General features: G+C 42.4%; 1 protein-coding gene and 1 pseudogene across 1 annotated transcript in view; one reads left to right on the top strand and one right to left on the bottom strand.

Annotated features, from left to right (window-relative positions):
* The window catches only part of SIL1 (SIL1 nucleotide exchange factor), a 249,525-nt gene that overhangs the window by 188,613 nt on the left and 44,648 nt on the right, over positions 1 to 16,264 (bottom strand). The window lies entirely within an intron of this gene.
* Positions 15,095 to 15,833, top strand: LOC119051040 (mediator of RNA polymerase II transcription subunit 6-like; annotated as a pseudogene).

The following is a 16,264-nucleotide window of genomic DNA, read 5'->3' as shown; positions in this document are numbered from 1 at the left end:
CAGCCAAACAAGGAGACTTCTGCCAAGATGGAGGCGTAGGTAGAAGCACTGCACCTTCTCGCACAATTAAGTTTAAAAAAAACAAATTTTAGCAACAAAAACGCAGCCAAACCACAGAAAATTGAACTACACGGAAGTCTGACAACAACGAACCCTTCAGCCAAACTGGTAAGAGGGGCAAAGCCAGCAGCAGAGCAGGGTGGGGCAGGAAAGATCCACTGGACTGACCGGGTGCTCGACCCAGGTATGCCAGCAGGCGTGGGCGGATCTCAGGTGTGGAAAAGAGGGCGGACCCACTGAGGGCCCAAGGCGGTGGACCCACTGAGGGCTGATTGAGGTCACACATTCGCGCACAGATAAACCGGTGAAGGAGCTAGCAGTAAGACAGACCTCGCAGGCCCCAGTGGCAGGAAGTGGCAGAGAGAACCACCATTGTCCCTCTCTGACCCCGCCCCCACATACAGCATCACAAACCAGCGACCTGGGTAGCCCTACCCTGGTGAACACGTAAGGCGCCTCTCCTATGTAACAGGCATGAACAGATAAAAACATGGCTCAAGAACAACTCAGAGCACCTGAGCCAATAAATCTAAGCGATGAAGAAATAGCTAAACTTTCAGATGCACAGTTCAAAACACTGGTGATCAGGATGCCCACAGAACTGGTTGATTTTAGTCACAAATTAGAGGAACATATGAAGTCTAAACTAATTGAAATGAATGGAAATGCACAGGAAACCAATAGAAATGAAAAGGAAACTGGGACTCAAATCAAAGGAGTAGACCAAAAGGAGGGAAAAAATGACCAAACAGAAAAGGATGAAGAAACAAGAATTCAAAAAAATGAGGAGAGGCTTAGGAACCTCCAGGACATCTTTAAAACGTCCCAACATCCGAATTATAGGGGTACCAGAAGGGAAAGAGGAACAGCCACGAGTGGAAAACTTATTTGAACAAATAATAAATGAGAACTTCCCCAATCTGGCAAAGGAAATAGACTTCCAGGAAGTCCAGGAAGCTCAGAGAGTCCCAAAGAAGTTGGACCCAAGGAGGAACACACCAAGGCACATCATCATTACATTAGCCAAGATGAAAATGAAGGAGAGAATCCTAGAAGCAGCAAGAGATAAGGGGACAGTCACCTACAAAGGAGTTCCCATCAGACTGTCAGCTGATTTCTCCAAAGAGACCTTCCAGGCAAGAAGGGGCTGGAAAGAAGTATTCCAAGTCATGAAATCCAAAGACCTACAACCAAGATTACTCTATCCAGCAAAACTTTCATTTAGAATGGAAGGACAGATAAAGTACTTCTCAGATAAGATCAAATTCAAGGAGTTCATCATCACCAAGCCCTTATTATATGAAATGTTAAAGGGACTTATCTAAGAAAAAGAAGTTAAAAATACATGAACAGTGAAAGGACAGCAAACTTGCAGTTATTAACAACCACACCTAAAACAAAAGCAAACTAAGACGATAGCTAGATCAGGAGCAGAACCATAGAAATGAAGATCACATGGAGGGTTAGCAACAGGGAAGTGGGAGGAGAAGGGGGGATAAGGTACGGAAAATAAGTAGCATAGATGGTAGGTAGAAAATAGATAGGGAGAGGGCAAGAATAGTATGGGAAATATAGAATCTAAAGAACTTGAGACACATGGTCATAAACTAAAGGGGAATTGTGGGGGTGGGGGAGTGCAGGGTGGAGGGGAATGAAGAGGGGAATAGAACAACTGTAATGGCATAATCAGTAAAATAAAAATTTTTTAAAATTTAAAGAAAAAAAAGAATGAAAGCCCTGGCTGGTGTAGCTCAGTGTGTTGAGGGTGGGCCTGTGAACCACACAATCAAGGTTCGATTCCCAGTCAGGGCACATGCCTGGGTTGCAGGCCAGTTCCCAGCAGGGGATTCATGAGTGGCAACCATACATTGATATTTCTCTCCTTCTCTCTTCCCTTCCCCTCTAAAGATAAATAAATAAAATCTTAAAAAAAAAAGAATGAAAACACAATCCACAAAATGGGAAAAAGTATTTGTAAATCATATATCTAATAGGAGTTTAATATCCAGAATTTATCAACAACTCTATCAGCTCAACAACAAACAGACAAGCAACCCGAATTAAAAATGGGTCCTGGCCGGTGTGGCTGAGTTGGTTGGGCATGGTCCCATAAACTAAAAGGCCATTGGTTCAATTCTGGTCAGGGCACATGCCTAGGTTGCAGGCAGCTTGGGGCACGTGACTGGGTTGCAGGTTCAGTCTCCTGGCGTACACATGAAAGGCAACCAATCAGTATTTCTTTCACATACTATGTTTCTCACCCTCTCTTACTCCCTCCCTTGCCCTCTAAAATCAAAAATTAAAGATGGGCAAATTAAAGGACTTTTTCCAAAAAAAATACATGAATGGCAATAAGGATATGAAAATATTACCAACATCATCAACCACTAAAGAAATGCAAATCAAAGCCACAATAACATAACACTTTAAATCCACTACAATTAAACAACAACAAAAGAAAATGACAAATGTTAACAAGGACGTAAAGAAACTGGAACCCTCATGCATTGCTGGTGGGAATATATAATGATGCAGCTGCTATGGAACACAATAGGGCAGTTCCCAAAAAAGCTAAACATAGAATTACATATGATCCAGCAATTCTACTCATATGTACATATTCCACCCAAAAGACATGAAAACAGTGACTCGGATACTTCCACGTGAATGTCAGCAGCATTATTCACAATAACTAAAAGGTGGAAATAACCCAAGAATCCATCAACAGAATAATGTATTTTTTTAGTATAGTGTATACATACAATGGAATATTATTTACACGTTTCAACAGGATTAAACCTTGAAAACATTAGACCAACTGACATAAGCTAGACATAAAATTACAGATACTGTATGATTTTATTTAAACAAAATATCTAGAATATACAAATTCAGAGAGATATAAAGCAGGTTACAGGTTACCAGGAAAGTTACTGGGTACAGAGTTTTTGTTTGAAGTGGTGAAAATAATTAGGTCAGTAAACTAGAGTGAAAATCAAGAGAATTTAATTCAAATTGACAAATAATCTAGGAAAAGCAGAAAAAGAAGTATGAGGTAAAAAAAAAGTCTTAAAAAACTTCAGCACATGTCAGTATTAGCCCAAACCCTTATAAAAGGTTTGTGTGGTGATCACTCAGCCTCTATATACTTTATCAGGCAATTTATTCAATAGAGGCTTAACTGAATTAATGATGAGGGAACATCTCTTTAGAGTACAGTGTTTACCTTTTCTGTTTCCTATTCCTGCCATACTCTTCCACATTCCACCTCAAGAAATTTGTCCTGTGACAAGACTGCAGTGGTACTGAAAGCCCTGCCTGCACCCACTCTCAGAAGTTATTACCCTCTTGCCCAGCCTGCCCCTTCTCAAGGGCAGACAGAAACTTTCCCTAAGGACATCTGGAGTCATGAAAGAAAACAGCCCTGCTGGACCGACACAGTGCTAAAAAAGCACAGCCAAATGGAAAAGCAAAGGCTTGGGTGCTATAAATAGCTGCTACACTCACCCAGCAGCAAAAGCCTTTGCTTTCTGCCAGTTTCTCCCCTCTTTTTTTTCTCGACAAAATGGACCAGCTGAATGCCATATAAGCTTCCCCCAGCAACCTGGCTCCCTGGGGCACCAATCACATTGAAAGACAGGGAATGAGTTCACAGCATGGCACTAGGTTCTAGACAGGTGCCTGGCCATGCCTGGGTGTGAGGGAGTTGGGAGCCAGGCCGGATGAGGATGAATGAGGAGTAGGGGCTGCCACATCAGGAGACAGAAGGCTGGAAAGGGAGGTGGGTCCTAAGATACCTTTCTTACCCCTGCAGCCTTGGCTGTGAGGAAAAAATTGGAAGTGGGGGGCTCACAGCATTATGAGGACAACATACAATAAGGGAGAACAAAGATTAACCCCAAAGCCACAGATTTCCTTTCGCCTACATGAGATTGTATATGCATGTGTACATGCATGTACACACAGAGTTAGATGCTCCCTTCTGACAGGTATAAACACTGGAACTGGTGCTGGGGAAAAACATGAGAAGAAAGAGATAAATAAAAATAAAGATGTCAAAGGCAGAGACGACAAATCAGCAGGAGCAGGAAGCCCAGAAGGGACGGAGGAAGAAGAGACTGGGGGGCAACTGATGATGCACAAACAGCAGCTTCCCCACTCCTGGAGTGAGGAAGGGAGTGAGGGAAGAGACAAATGGCAGCTTCTACAGGGCTCCCAGTGCCTCCAACTCCCGCACACACGTTAACGCCCTCAGAAGCATTTTCTGCCAATACTAAGAATGAGGAGTCTCCCCAATAATTCTAAATGGGCTGCACACCTGACAAATTTATTACCTCCATATATGTTTTTCCACAAAACAGGGAGAGAGAGAACATGGAGGGTGGGAAGGTGCGTGAGGAGAGACCTAGATGAAGTGAGACTGGGAGAAAGGAGTGAGACAGTTTATCAGGCTTTGCAGGGGCACCCAGAGGGCAAGTGCAAACTCTGCAGCAAGCAGGCATGGATAATGGTGTCCTCTGTCCTCTTATGGCCTGGCCTGCAGCCATGTCACCTTCCCTCCTCCTTATTCAGGATATGGCAGGTGGACAACGAGCAGACATTGTTTTCCCTGGGCTTAATGCTGAAGCTGGAAAGACAGGAGGAAAGAGGGAAAGGGGAAGTGGCACACAGGAATGTTCTGCCAGGATGGCCCACCACCTCAAGCAGGGACCTAGGCGGCAGCAGCAGCAGCAGCAGCGAAAGAAAACCTCAGACCCTGACATAAATAAAGCCAGAGTCAAGGCAACACATTGAGGCACAGGTTGGCACACGTGGCCTGAGCTTAGTGCCCTCTGCAGATCACTTACCACCCACTAACCCTGAGTTCACCTCATCAACTGCCTCTATACATCCAATAAACAAACCCTCCTTGGCTCTCAATGGAGGGCAGACCTACACCTTTATTTTTATATCCTCCTTCCAACTTAAAATACTATCTTTCAGTCCAAAAAAGGGAAACATTTCAATGTTCCTTAAATATCCTTGGGCTTTTGGACAAAAGATAAGGTATTTGAGATGTCCATTTTCCTATCAAAATTGGCCATTTGTAGGCTGTACTTCCACTTAAATTAAGGTTGGATGCTCTCAGCAATCTGTATTGCCAGTTTACTGCAGCCAGAGAAGATGACAGGAGTGTAGCGGAAAGGTGGCCTATGGACCGTCTAGCCATTACTCCCCTCGGTGCCTCATGTCCTCCACTCATTCAGAGAGGACTGGGGGAGGGTACTGGGCCCTGGGTAAATAAGACACTCTCCTATAACTGTCTTCTCTTAAGTCGGGGAAGGGTGCAGGAAGCCAACAAAAGAAGGAAGACTGGGCTGCTGGCAGGCCCTATGGACACTGCTTTCCAGTGTCAGGGCCCAAGCACAGGGGACCAGGAAAAGGTCACAAAGGTCCTAAGTAGAGCTACCTCAGCAGCCTGTCTGGGAGCACTTGGGACTCCATCTTATAAAATGCTCATGCTCTTAACCAACACTCTACGTCCACATATTTGTTTCCCCAATTATTTTGGAAAAAGTAAAAGAGCAAGAATTCCTACCTTCATCTTATAAGGAAAAAATTGAAGCAGAGATAAAAACATTGGACAGAAAGTGTAGTACAGTCATAGCTTGGTACTAATCAGCTTCAGAACTCATCAAACCTTGTACTCGTCACATTTTGATGAGAAAAATAATGTTTCAGCACTCTCAGCACTTGCTCAGGACTCATCCCACTTGCTAGAACTTGCATGAGTCACTACGCCACCCCGCAAGAGAAATCTTTCTTACCCATCGCTTGCTTGCCACTTGGTGCCCCTCTCTCACGATGAAACAGAGGTCGATGCATCAGTCTCACGGTAGCTCCTGAAGAGTGCAGAACCCCCACATATTCATCATTACTTGTCCTATACCTTTGTGCATTTTAAGTGCTAATCACGAGTCACAAAAAGGTTAAGAGTGATACCACTAAGCCTAAAAAGCAGTTTATGAGAACCATAATCAAAAAGAAAAAAGAGATTGTAGCTAAGCATGAAAGTGCTGTGAATGTGACTGATATCATTTGTATGTTCAAGATGCGGAGAACGATGATCTCGATGATAGTGAGAAATAAGAAAGCAATTAAAGCAGCCAACGTTACTAAAGGTATAAAGTCTGTGAGTAAGCAACGTTCACAGACATTGGAAGAAGTTTGAAAAATTGCTTTATATCTAGATTAATGAAAAACAGCAAGTGATAGAATTTCTGAGGCAATAATTTGCAAGCAAGCTAGGCAATTGCATGCTGAGCTGTTAAAAGACAAGCCTGGAACAAGGGTGTGAGAGCACTGAAGTGTCTAAAGCCAGTCATGGATGGTTTGATACATTGTAAAAAAGAACTGGCATTCGTGGTGTGGTGAGCCATGGAGAGGTAGCCTGTGACAACAAAGAAGTTCCAGAATTTAGGGAGTAAGTAGAAGATGAGGGCTTAGTCCCCCAACAAGTGTTTAACTATGATGAAACTGGTTTGCTCTGGAAGAAAATGCCTAACATCACTCAAGAGGAGAAGGCATTGCCAGGCACAAGCCGATGAAGGACAGGCTAACTCTCTTGTGTGGGAACGCTAGTGGGGACTGAAAAATTAAGCCTCTACTAGTGTATCACAATGAAAACCCACGAGTTTTCAAGAGAGAGAATGTGATAAAAAGCAAGTTATGTGTGATGTAGAGGGCCAATACTAAAGCTTGGGTGACAAGGCAGTTCTTTCTAGAGTAGATGAACAAAGCTTTGGGCTCCAGTGTGAAAAAATATCTGCAGGAAAACAAACTGCCTTTGAAGGGCTTTGTTAATTATGGACAATGTTCCTGCTCGCCCTCCAGGCTTGGAGGATGACTTACTTGAGGAGCTGAATTTCATAACCATGAAGTTCTTGCCCCTAACACAAATCCTGCTGCTCCATAGTACCCATGGACCAGCAGGTCATTTCCAGCTTCAAAAACCTATATGAAGGTCCTTTTCCAGAGGTGTTTTGAAGTACCCTCTGATATACAGTTGCCACTCAGAGAGTTCTACAAGGACCAATTTAATATCCTCCACTGTGTTACTCTCACAGATGAGGCCTGGTGTAAAGTCTCTTACAAGACCATGAACTCTGCCTGGAAGAAATTGTGTCCAGAAGCTCCGAGGGACTTGGAAGGCTTTAAGGATGATCCTGGGAGCCCAACAGTGGAGTATATTGTGTCTCTGGGCAGGTCCACGGGCCTGGAGGTCACTGATGAAGATGTTGTAGAGTTAACAGAGGACCAGAGAGCAGAGCTGAGCACTGAGGAGCTGCAGGAACTTCCAAAGGAGCAGCAACAGATAGGACTGAGGAAATTTCTTCCCGTGAGGAGGGAAGGGAGGAAGCCTCTACTGCACTGATAAAAGAAATGTGCTGTAAATGGGCTCAAGTACAAAACTTTGTGGAAAAGTATCACCCAGACAAAGCTCTAACAAGCCAAATGTGGACCCGTGTAATGAACGATGTCACATTTTAGAAACCTTTTGAAACATAGAGAGAAACAAGTTTCTCTTGACAGGTTTTTAGTGAAACTCCCTGAGTCTGAGTCTCCGACAGTGTGCAGTGAAGCCGAGGGACAGGAAACAGAAGACACTCTGAGCAGTCACCTGAAATTGTCCTGAAGAGGACTCCTCTTCCACCAATCAACCCCCCTCCTCCTCCTCTACCTCCCCACCAGCCCGTTATGCCAGGAACTCCTCTCAGTACCAGTAAAGTGGAGCTAAATTTTATTTTACTTGTATGTAATTAATTGCTTTTTTATCCATGTCTGTTTAGTTTTAAGGTTCTGTATTTTTAAAAATACACCTCATTACTTAATATTAGCCCACTAAAATGTGACAGTTCTGGGGAACTTTCACAAATGATTTCCAATTACATTATTTCTTATGGGAAAAATTTGTTCAGTACTCATCGGTTTTGGTACTCATCACAAGTTCCAAAATGATTTCATGTACCAAGGTACCATTGTAGAGCTGGATTTAAAGGCAGACAGACCTAAGGCCAATTCTTGGCTCTGCCAATTCCTAGCTATGTGATATTGGACACTACTTCACTAGGTCTGTTTCTTTAGCTGTACAAATGGGTATAGAAGAAAAAATGGGTATAATGAAGTAAGAGCTCTTATTTCAAAGAGTGTTAGGGAGGATTCCATAAATGTGTGGAAAGTGCTTGGTATAGCAGCTGGCACCTAGTTATCACACCTCATTAAAGCAGGGACAACAATTTTCTCCTGGACCAAAGGCAGTAAGGATAAAGTCAGGCACCCTGGAACCACTCCCCAGAACTCCTGCCTCTTGCAGAATCTACACACCTCTAAGCTGACCCCACACCTGAAAGTTTAGAACCAAAGCCTTTTGTTGGGTATCTACTGCCACAAGGTAAAGGAAACAAATGTTAGAGAAAGACACCCCCTCCCACTCTGTAGCTGAAAACAGAGACCCAAGCCAGTTTTCTGCTGAGCCCCAAGAAAGGCCCAGCCCACTCAGTGTTTTTCCCAGCATACAGTGTCCAGAGAGCCAGGCCAAAATCATGTAGTAATGCCAGCTGCAGCAACAGCTGTAAAACAATTCTCTGCTTTACAAACTGATGGTTAGAGGATGAGCTGTTCTCACAGACACACATTCATTACTATTTATAGGCTACACAAACTCATACAAACACACACACAGTCACTTGCCTCTACACAAACAGAAACTCGCTGACTAATTTGAGCAGGCAAATATGAAGCTGAAAAAACAATGCAAAGAGGGCACTGAAAGGGCAGCCCTGACAAGAGAGAACAATGTTCAAAGGCTTAGGAAAAGAAGTGAATTTTTAAAGAATAATTTAAAAGACAAGAGAAATAAGTTTGCAATAGTCAGGCAAACAGGCTTCTTCCCCCCTAAGACATAAACTAAACAAAAATTCAGGAGGTAGGCAGCAATTAAGTTAAAAAAACTTTTGAACAGCAAAAGAAATGTGGCTTCTAACCCTTCTGGACCATCCTTAAGCCAGGATGGTCCAGAAGGGTTAGACCATTTATGTAATGGGAACAGAATCTGCCCCAAATATTAAAGTCATGCCTGGGGCCAAGCAAGTGGGGACTGCTCTCAACAAATCCAAGGCACCCAAGAAAGAAATTAGAGGAGGCTATTGGAGGATAGAAGGTTCACAACTAAATCCAAAATCTACTTGTGTAGCCTGGCCCTCTCCAGACTATCCTATCCAGCCACAGCCTTCAAAGAATCTGAATGCTGGAACAAAACCTAAAACTCATTCTTCATTGGGACCACTAAAAATCTGGAAAACACAGCAGGGGCTCAATATCTATCTACATACAGAATAACCAGAGTTCAGTGCCTTTCAGCACAGAGCTTGTCAGTAGATCCAGGAAGGCCCTGGCAAATTCATACCTATTGAAGAAAAAAAGGTAGAGAGGGCTAGTGCTGGACAAGAATTTTGATGCCATCGACACAGAGGTAATAACCAAAACAACAAAAATAAAATCCCTATCTTAGGGAGAAACCATAGAGACACAGAAACCATAGAGAGCCAAGAGAAGTCTTCAAGTCAGGGCTGGAGGTTAGAAAAAGAAAGAGGAGCAAGGGAACCAGACAAAAGACAACAAGACTAGTGAAGAATTACACAGGTCAAGAGAGGAGAGAATCCTACAGTTATGGGCAACAATGTCAAGAGATCAATCAGAATGAGGAGAAAATCCACTGGATTTGGCAATGAAGCTGCCAGAGGACCTTGAAAAGAAGGCACACAAATAGAACACTTTGAAAAGCTGAAAGGCTGAAAGGGTCTGCTAAAATTTGGAGATTTGGAGCTACTTCTCTAAATCCAGCTTTTTCAACATGTTCAGTAGTCTTAACACTAACAGAGAAAAAACTGACTCCAATGGTCCTATAGAGGGATTCTCTGATGCTGTAAAATAGATTCTATTATGGCGTGAGCTACCGCCCCTCAGACACACATCCTTGGGACGATAGTGGGCACGGTCACAACAGCAGAGTAAGGGGGCAGGGAAGCACACTCTTCAAGAACAAACTCCCTCAGACACAACTCCACCCTCTCTGAGCTTTCAGCCATGCCTCAGACTGCAGAAGCAGCTCTAGTCCTCACACTCTGCAGAGCTGTACTAATCAAAACTGTAGCACTTGGTGTGAGGGATGAAGAGAAATGCCCCTAGTATTCAAGTGCAGGATCTACGCAGTACAGAGGAAAATAAATTCTTTCACATAATAATCACAGTCAACATTTATAGAGCACTTTCTATGTTAAAAGCAAAGTTCTAAACTCACTTGTTGCTCCCCCAAAATCCTCTGATTGCTGCTCATTTTTCTAATATGCTGCTCATTTTGCCCATGAGGAAACTAAAATTCACAGAGGTTAAGTAACTTGCCCAAGTCCACACAACCAGAGGATGACAGAATGAGGATTAAAAGCCAGTTTGGCCCCAGAACTCATGGGCTCTTTCCACAGACCATGCTGCCTTTCCATTGAAAATGGAAACTGGACTCACTTTATTTGCTCTGCAACAGTGTGAATAAAAAGTATACATTTTGTGTAAGGAGAGAAATTTTTAAATGAGCCGGAACCCTCTTGTGGGGAGACCCACCTCTCTCCAAGTTTCTGCACATCATACATGCATGTGAGTGTACACACAACACACACACACATTTCGACTACTTAATGCCCTTCGCACTGTCCTGGCCACAGCAGAGGCACAGACATTCAAGAGGAAGAAGGCCCTCAACTCAAATTGCAGCTAGGTCACTGGCACCCTGTATGGCTTGATCTTTTCACCACCTGTCATTCAGGTTTCCCAGCTGTACAGAAAGCAAAAGCATCCTTACTTTCCCTCACAGAGCCCAGCACCATGTGCTCCTCTCATGTATAACCAACTGTCTGAAAAAACTCAACAGAGAGGAGGAAAGAACTAAGTAAGGTAAAAGTTGGCCAAGAAGATATCCAAGCTCATTTCCAACCAGTCTACAAACCTGACATGCCATGGTTCCCCAGCCAAGAAACATATAGGACAGAATTATTTCTACACGGCAGATGAAAAAAAAAACAGAGCCCCAAAGGTGGACGGGGCTTGCCTCAGCACACCAGCAAGTGACTGGATAAATTATAGAAATACCCCAGACCTGGTCAATGTACTTTCCAGTAAGCCCTAGATTGCAAACTCCTAGCAGATTGTGGGCAAAGAGACCTATTCCTATACTTGCTTCCTGACCCTGATTGAGATCCTGAGAGTGATATAATCCTACGTCTGATGATAACAAATGTTACCAGAATTTCCTCTCTACTCCATCTCCACTCCAGTGTAATGAAAATAATGCACGCTCTGAATTTCAACCCAGGTCTTCCCAACTAGTTGTGGGAGTTTGGGCTGGCTACTTAACCTCTCCAAGGTTCAATTCCTTCATCTGAAAAGGGACTTGATAATAACTATTTTGTAAGATGGTTGTCAGTACTGAGATAACTTGAAACACACAGCACAGTGCCTGACACAAAGTGAAGTTTCGAGAAGCTTTTAACAACCATTGTTAGAGCAAATCCTGAGCAAAGGACAGGTTCACCCTCAGAGAGTTGTCTTCTACTCTAACAACCAAGCCTCTTCTTGGAACCCAGTTTCCCTGAGTCACAGGTCTGCCCGCACACCTGAACTACACTAGAGGTGGCTACAGAGGTACTCCCATTAAAACCTTCCATCGATACTGGCTGACTCTGCATCAGTGCCCACTGAGGAACAGCCACTTCAGACAGAGAACAGCCATTTTAGACCCCAGCTTCCTGGTGACTCAGGCCTGTGTTCAAATTCCTGCTCCTACTCTCCTACCTCTATTGGGGAGAAAGAAGAGCAGGAGCAGTGAGGACAAACCTAGACAGCTCAGACAACCTAAGACAGGGGTCACTTATCATCCAGGGGGTAAGGACCCCAAGGCCTTCTTCCCTCTCCTTTTAAAATAATAACTAGATTACCTGACAGTCTGCACAATGGGCTTTCCAAAGAATACCAGGGACTTTTACACACTTATTCACACATCCCAGAGTTCATCATTCCTTACCCCTGCTGTGGTCAGGGCCTCTAAGTGCGACTATGAGAGGATAGAAGGTACGACTTCCAGTCTGTAGTGCCACATGGACTGTTCAAATCAGTATGCACTGGCACTCTGGATTACAGGTATTCAGCTTTCACATTCTACAAACCTCAGAAAGATATGTTAGCATCATCCTCAGTCCCCTAAGCACAGTGGGCACCATACTATGAAACAGAATATAGAAGATACCATCACTGGCCCCAGCAGATGTCCTGTTTAAAACCAGTAGATAGCATAGCTATAATATTTGAATCTCAGACAGTACAATATTAAAAAGAAAGCCCTCTTAAGAAATATGCCATGGGAAAATAGATACTGTCCTGGGCAAGTTGAGACACAAATTATGACTTTGAAATGATGAGATGAGTAACAATTAGGGTGCTCCTTAAATTAACTGAGGATCCCCTAGAAAACAGCATTTACTTCCAGAAACACTGAGCAGCAGCATGAAGATGGGTCATCAAGCCCAGAACTCACTACTACCACGTTGGCATTGGCTGTGTCTTCCAGGTAAGTCAGCAACTGAAACATCATATTTTATTTTTAACATGCCTGAGAGTCCAAGGCTATTTATAATCCCAGATCCTTAAAAACTTAAAAGGAGGATGAATTTTTAAATGTACACATTTACATACGTGGGCAGAAGCACAAAAATCAGATGCCTCTCAACATAGCTCAGGGAGCCATAACTCACGGCTTTCACAATCCCACCCAACACCCAGAGAAAATCCAGGCGCCTTCTCTGAGAGATGGTGGGAGGCTGGGTAGGTAGCCAAGAAACAAAGAAACCTAAACTCAGCACTTGGCAGGACAATTAAGGAGCAGAGAATTTTAAGTGTATTGTTTCTGACTCTAAATATGTCTACATTTATTACCAATTTAGGATCAGAAATCACATTTAGTTCTGCCATGACCATGCACTAAAAATATTAAGCAGAGTATTATTGCCTAGGAAACAGCAGTCCTCTCCGTTACAGCAGCCCCATTTCAGAGCTGATTCTGTACGGTCCCAGGCCTCCTCACCCTGGGCTTCACTAAGCCCAGTTATAACCAGAACTGCCACTGTCCTGCCAAGGCATCGCTTACTTTTTAAAAGGCAGCAACAGGAGCCAGGGCTAGAGATTATACAACTTCCTCATCCTCTCCCAAGCACTGTTAGGTAGTCAGTAAAGGTCCATTTCAGAGGCCTGTAGCAACTAGAACCCACCTGACTAGGAGCTGTCCAAGGGCAAAGACGACTGTCCATACAACCCACTGCTATATCTTCATTGCTCAGTACTGTGCCTGGCACTCAAATAATATCTGTTGATTGAATAAAGTCAATAATCTAAAAAGAGGTCATCTGAAATAGCACAATGGAAAATAATATCATTGAATAGATGAAAATATAGACTATGGTGATGCACAAAAACAGGTACATAAAATAGGTGTGCAGAAGCAGAACATAACAGCACACATATATGAATTACTTCTTTGAAAGAAGTATGTGTGCCACCTCTATGGTCAAGGAAGAAGTCAGAAGTATTAAAAGCTGTGTTCAATGAAGTCTTTCTTCCTGAAATGCTAGATATATGAGAAAACATTTAAAATAAATATTAGTGTCAATACAGAACCAGCTCCACTGCCTGCTGGCTTGATCTGACCCCTGGGATGGCTCAGAGGCTTTGTTCTTATTCAGCAACTCTAAGAACAGACCATCCATCCAACAGCCCAAGGAAAGAGAGAGCACAAGGGAAAACCCACAATCTTAAAGACCAACTTATCAACTTGACCCTTCTGCCAGCAGAGCTCCCAGTCTGCATCAACAGTATGACTGGATCCCTAAACAAGTGGCCAAGATGGATGTCTAGAGACAAAAAAAATATGGAAAAGTTGACCTGACCCAGCTTCAAGGCCAGAGTTCCAAAGAGGTACCCTCCTGCCACATAGATCAGAGCCAACTAGCCAGCAAAGTGCTTATTAAGGGTAGCACTATACCAAGCCTTCTAAAATTTAAATTAAAAAAAAAAAGCCCACAAAACTCATTCTCTGAAGCCAGAATTACCCTGATACCAAAGCAAGACCAGGACCCTGGAAAAAAACAAAAAATGAACAAAAAAAACTACAGACTAATACCTCTTATGAATATACATGCAAAAATCCTCAACAAGCCAAATTCAGCAGCATATTTAAAGGATTATATAACACAATCAAGAAGGATTTATCCCAGGAATTCAAGAATGGTTCAACCCATGAAAATTAATCCACTTAATAAATTACATTGATAGAATAAAGGAAAAAAAAACACCTGATCACCTCAATTTATACAGAAAAAAAGCACTTGACAAAACCCAATATCCTTTCATTACAAAAATAATAAAACAGAAATAGAAGAGAACTTCATTAACATAATTAAAGGTCATATATGAAGAACCCACAGCTAACATGACACTCAACGGCAAAAGGCTGAAAGTTTTTCGCTTATGATCAGAAACAACACAAAAATATCTGCTTTTGCCACTTATTAAACATAATACTGGAAATTCTAGACAAAGCAATTACACAAGAAAAAGAAAAGGCATCCATATTGAAAAGGAAGAAGCAAAATTATCTCTATTCACAGATGACATGATCTTATATGTAGAAAACATTAAAGAATCTATATAAAAAAAAAGACTGACAGAGCTAACAAAGTTAGCAGAGTTGCAGATATAAAATCACTCAAAAATCAATTGTAGTTTTATACACTAGCAGCAAATACTCCAAAAAGGAAGTTAAGGAACTAACTCTAGCCCTGGCTTGTGTGGCTCAGTGGATTGAGCACTGGTCTGCAAACTGAAAGATCACCAGTTCAATAGTTGTTACATTTTCTCTGTGCTGGAAAATGAGCCCGTGAATATTTTTAAAATTATGGCAGTGGTGAATATCCAAGATAATCAATCTGCTGGGAATTTCTTGGGTTGACAGTTCATAGATCCCCACTTTGAACAATGGAAAGTCCTAGGTTACTTTTCAGAAAGAAGCAATCCCTTTTACAACAGAACACGTAATAATGAAGTGGTCAAAATGCAGAGACTAACATTAGAACACTTAAATCAGATGGTTGGCATGGAATACATCCTTTTACATGCTTAAGAGCTCATTCTTTTTATTGTTCAGAAGCAACAGCAGCAGTCCCCTAACAAAGTTTTTTCACTGGGCTAATTACTGTATCATTGCTGGAGTGATCTATCAGGCACCAGACTTGGAACCAGTTATAAAGTCTAGAGTGCTTATTGCAGTGCATGGCATTCAGTCAGCTTCTGATGAAGCTATGTCATACTGTAGATATTATCCTTCCAAAAGGCATCGGTGGCACTTCAAAGATCATGAAGAGCAAGAGAAAGTCAAACCTAAAACCAAAAGGAAAGAAGAACCAAGCTCTATTTTCCAAAGGCAATGTGTGGATGCTTTACTCCAAGACTTGGAACAAAAATTCCCACCCAAATTTGTGCAGTGAAAGTCTGGAGAAAAGCCTGTCCTGGTGGATTGGACAAAGAAAAGGCAGAACCTACACCAGAACTGTAAAATCTGAGGAGGAGACCACAAAGAACATCCAACAGACAGTGAGCATTAAAGGCCCCCTGAAAAACAAATGAGACTTCAGTGAGTATTGAATAAGAGAGAAGCTTGTAAGACTTCTTGTATATTATTATACCTCATTACTGTGAAATGCTCTTGAACTTTAAAAGTTCTTTGTCACAACCCTCTCATTTGTATAGAATGTAATTGTTCTTTAAGAAAGGATATAAGGACTCATGTTTTTGATATGGATAGTTGTTTGTACCTTTTGCTACCTTTCCCCTACAGGACTTGATCAGCCTCCTCATCCATATGCATACTGCTTTTATGTGTTTAAAACCAAATAAAGGTATTTGTCTAAATTTAAGAAAAAGATCACCAGTTCAATTTCTGGTCAGGGCACATGCCTGTGTTGCAGGCAAGATCCCCAGTTGGGGGCATGTGAGAGGCAACCAATCAATGTATTTCTTGAGCACTGATTTTTCTCTCCCTCTCCTCTCCCTAAAAATAAATATTTTT

This window comes from Artibeus jamaicensis, unplaced genomic scaffold (assembly GCF_021234435.1).
Source record: "Artibeus jamaicensis isolate MK-2021 breed Jamaican fruit bat unplaced genomic scaffold, CSHL_Jam_final contig_456, whole genome shotgun sequence".
NCBI lineage: Eukaryota > Metazoa > Chordata > Mammalia > Chiroptera > Phyllostomidae > Artibeus > Artibeus jamaicensis.
This window is presented reverse-complemented; position numbering and strand designations above follow the sequence as displayed.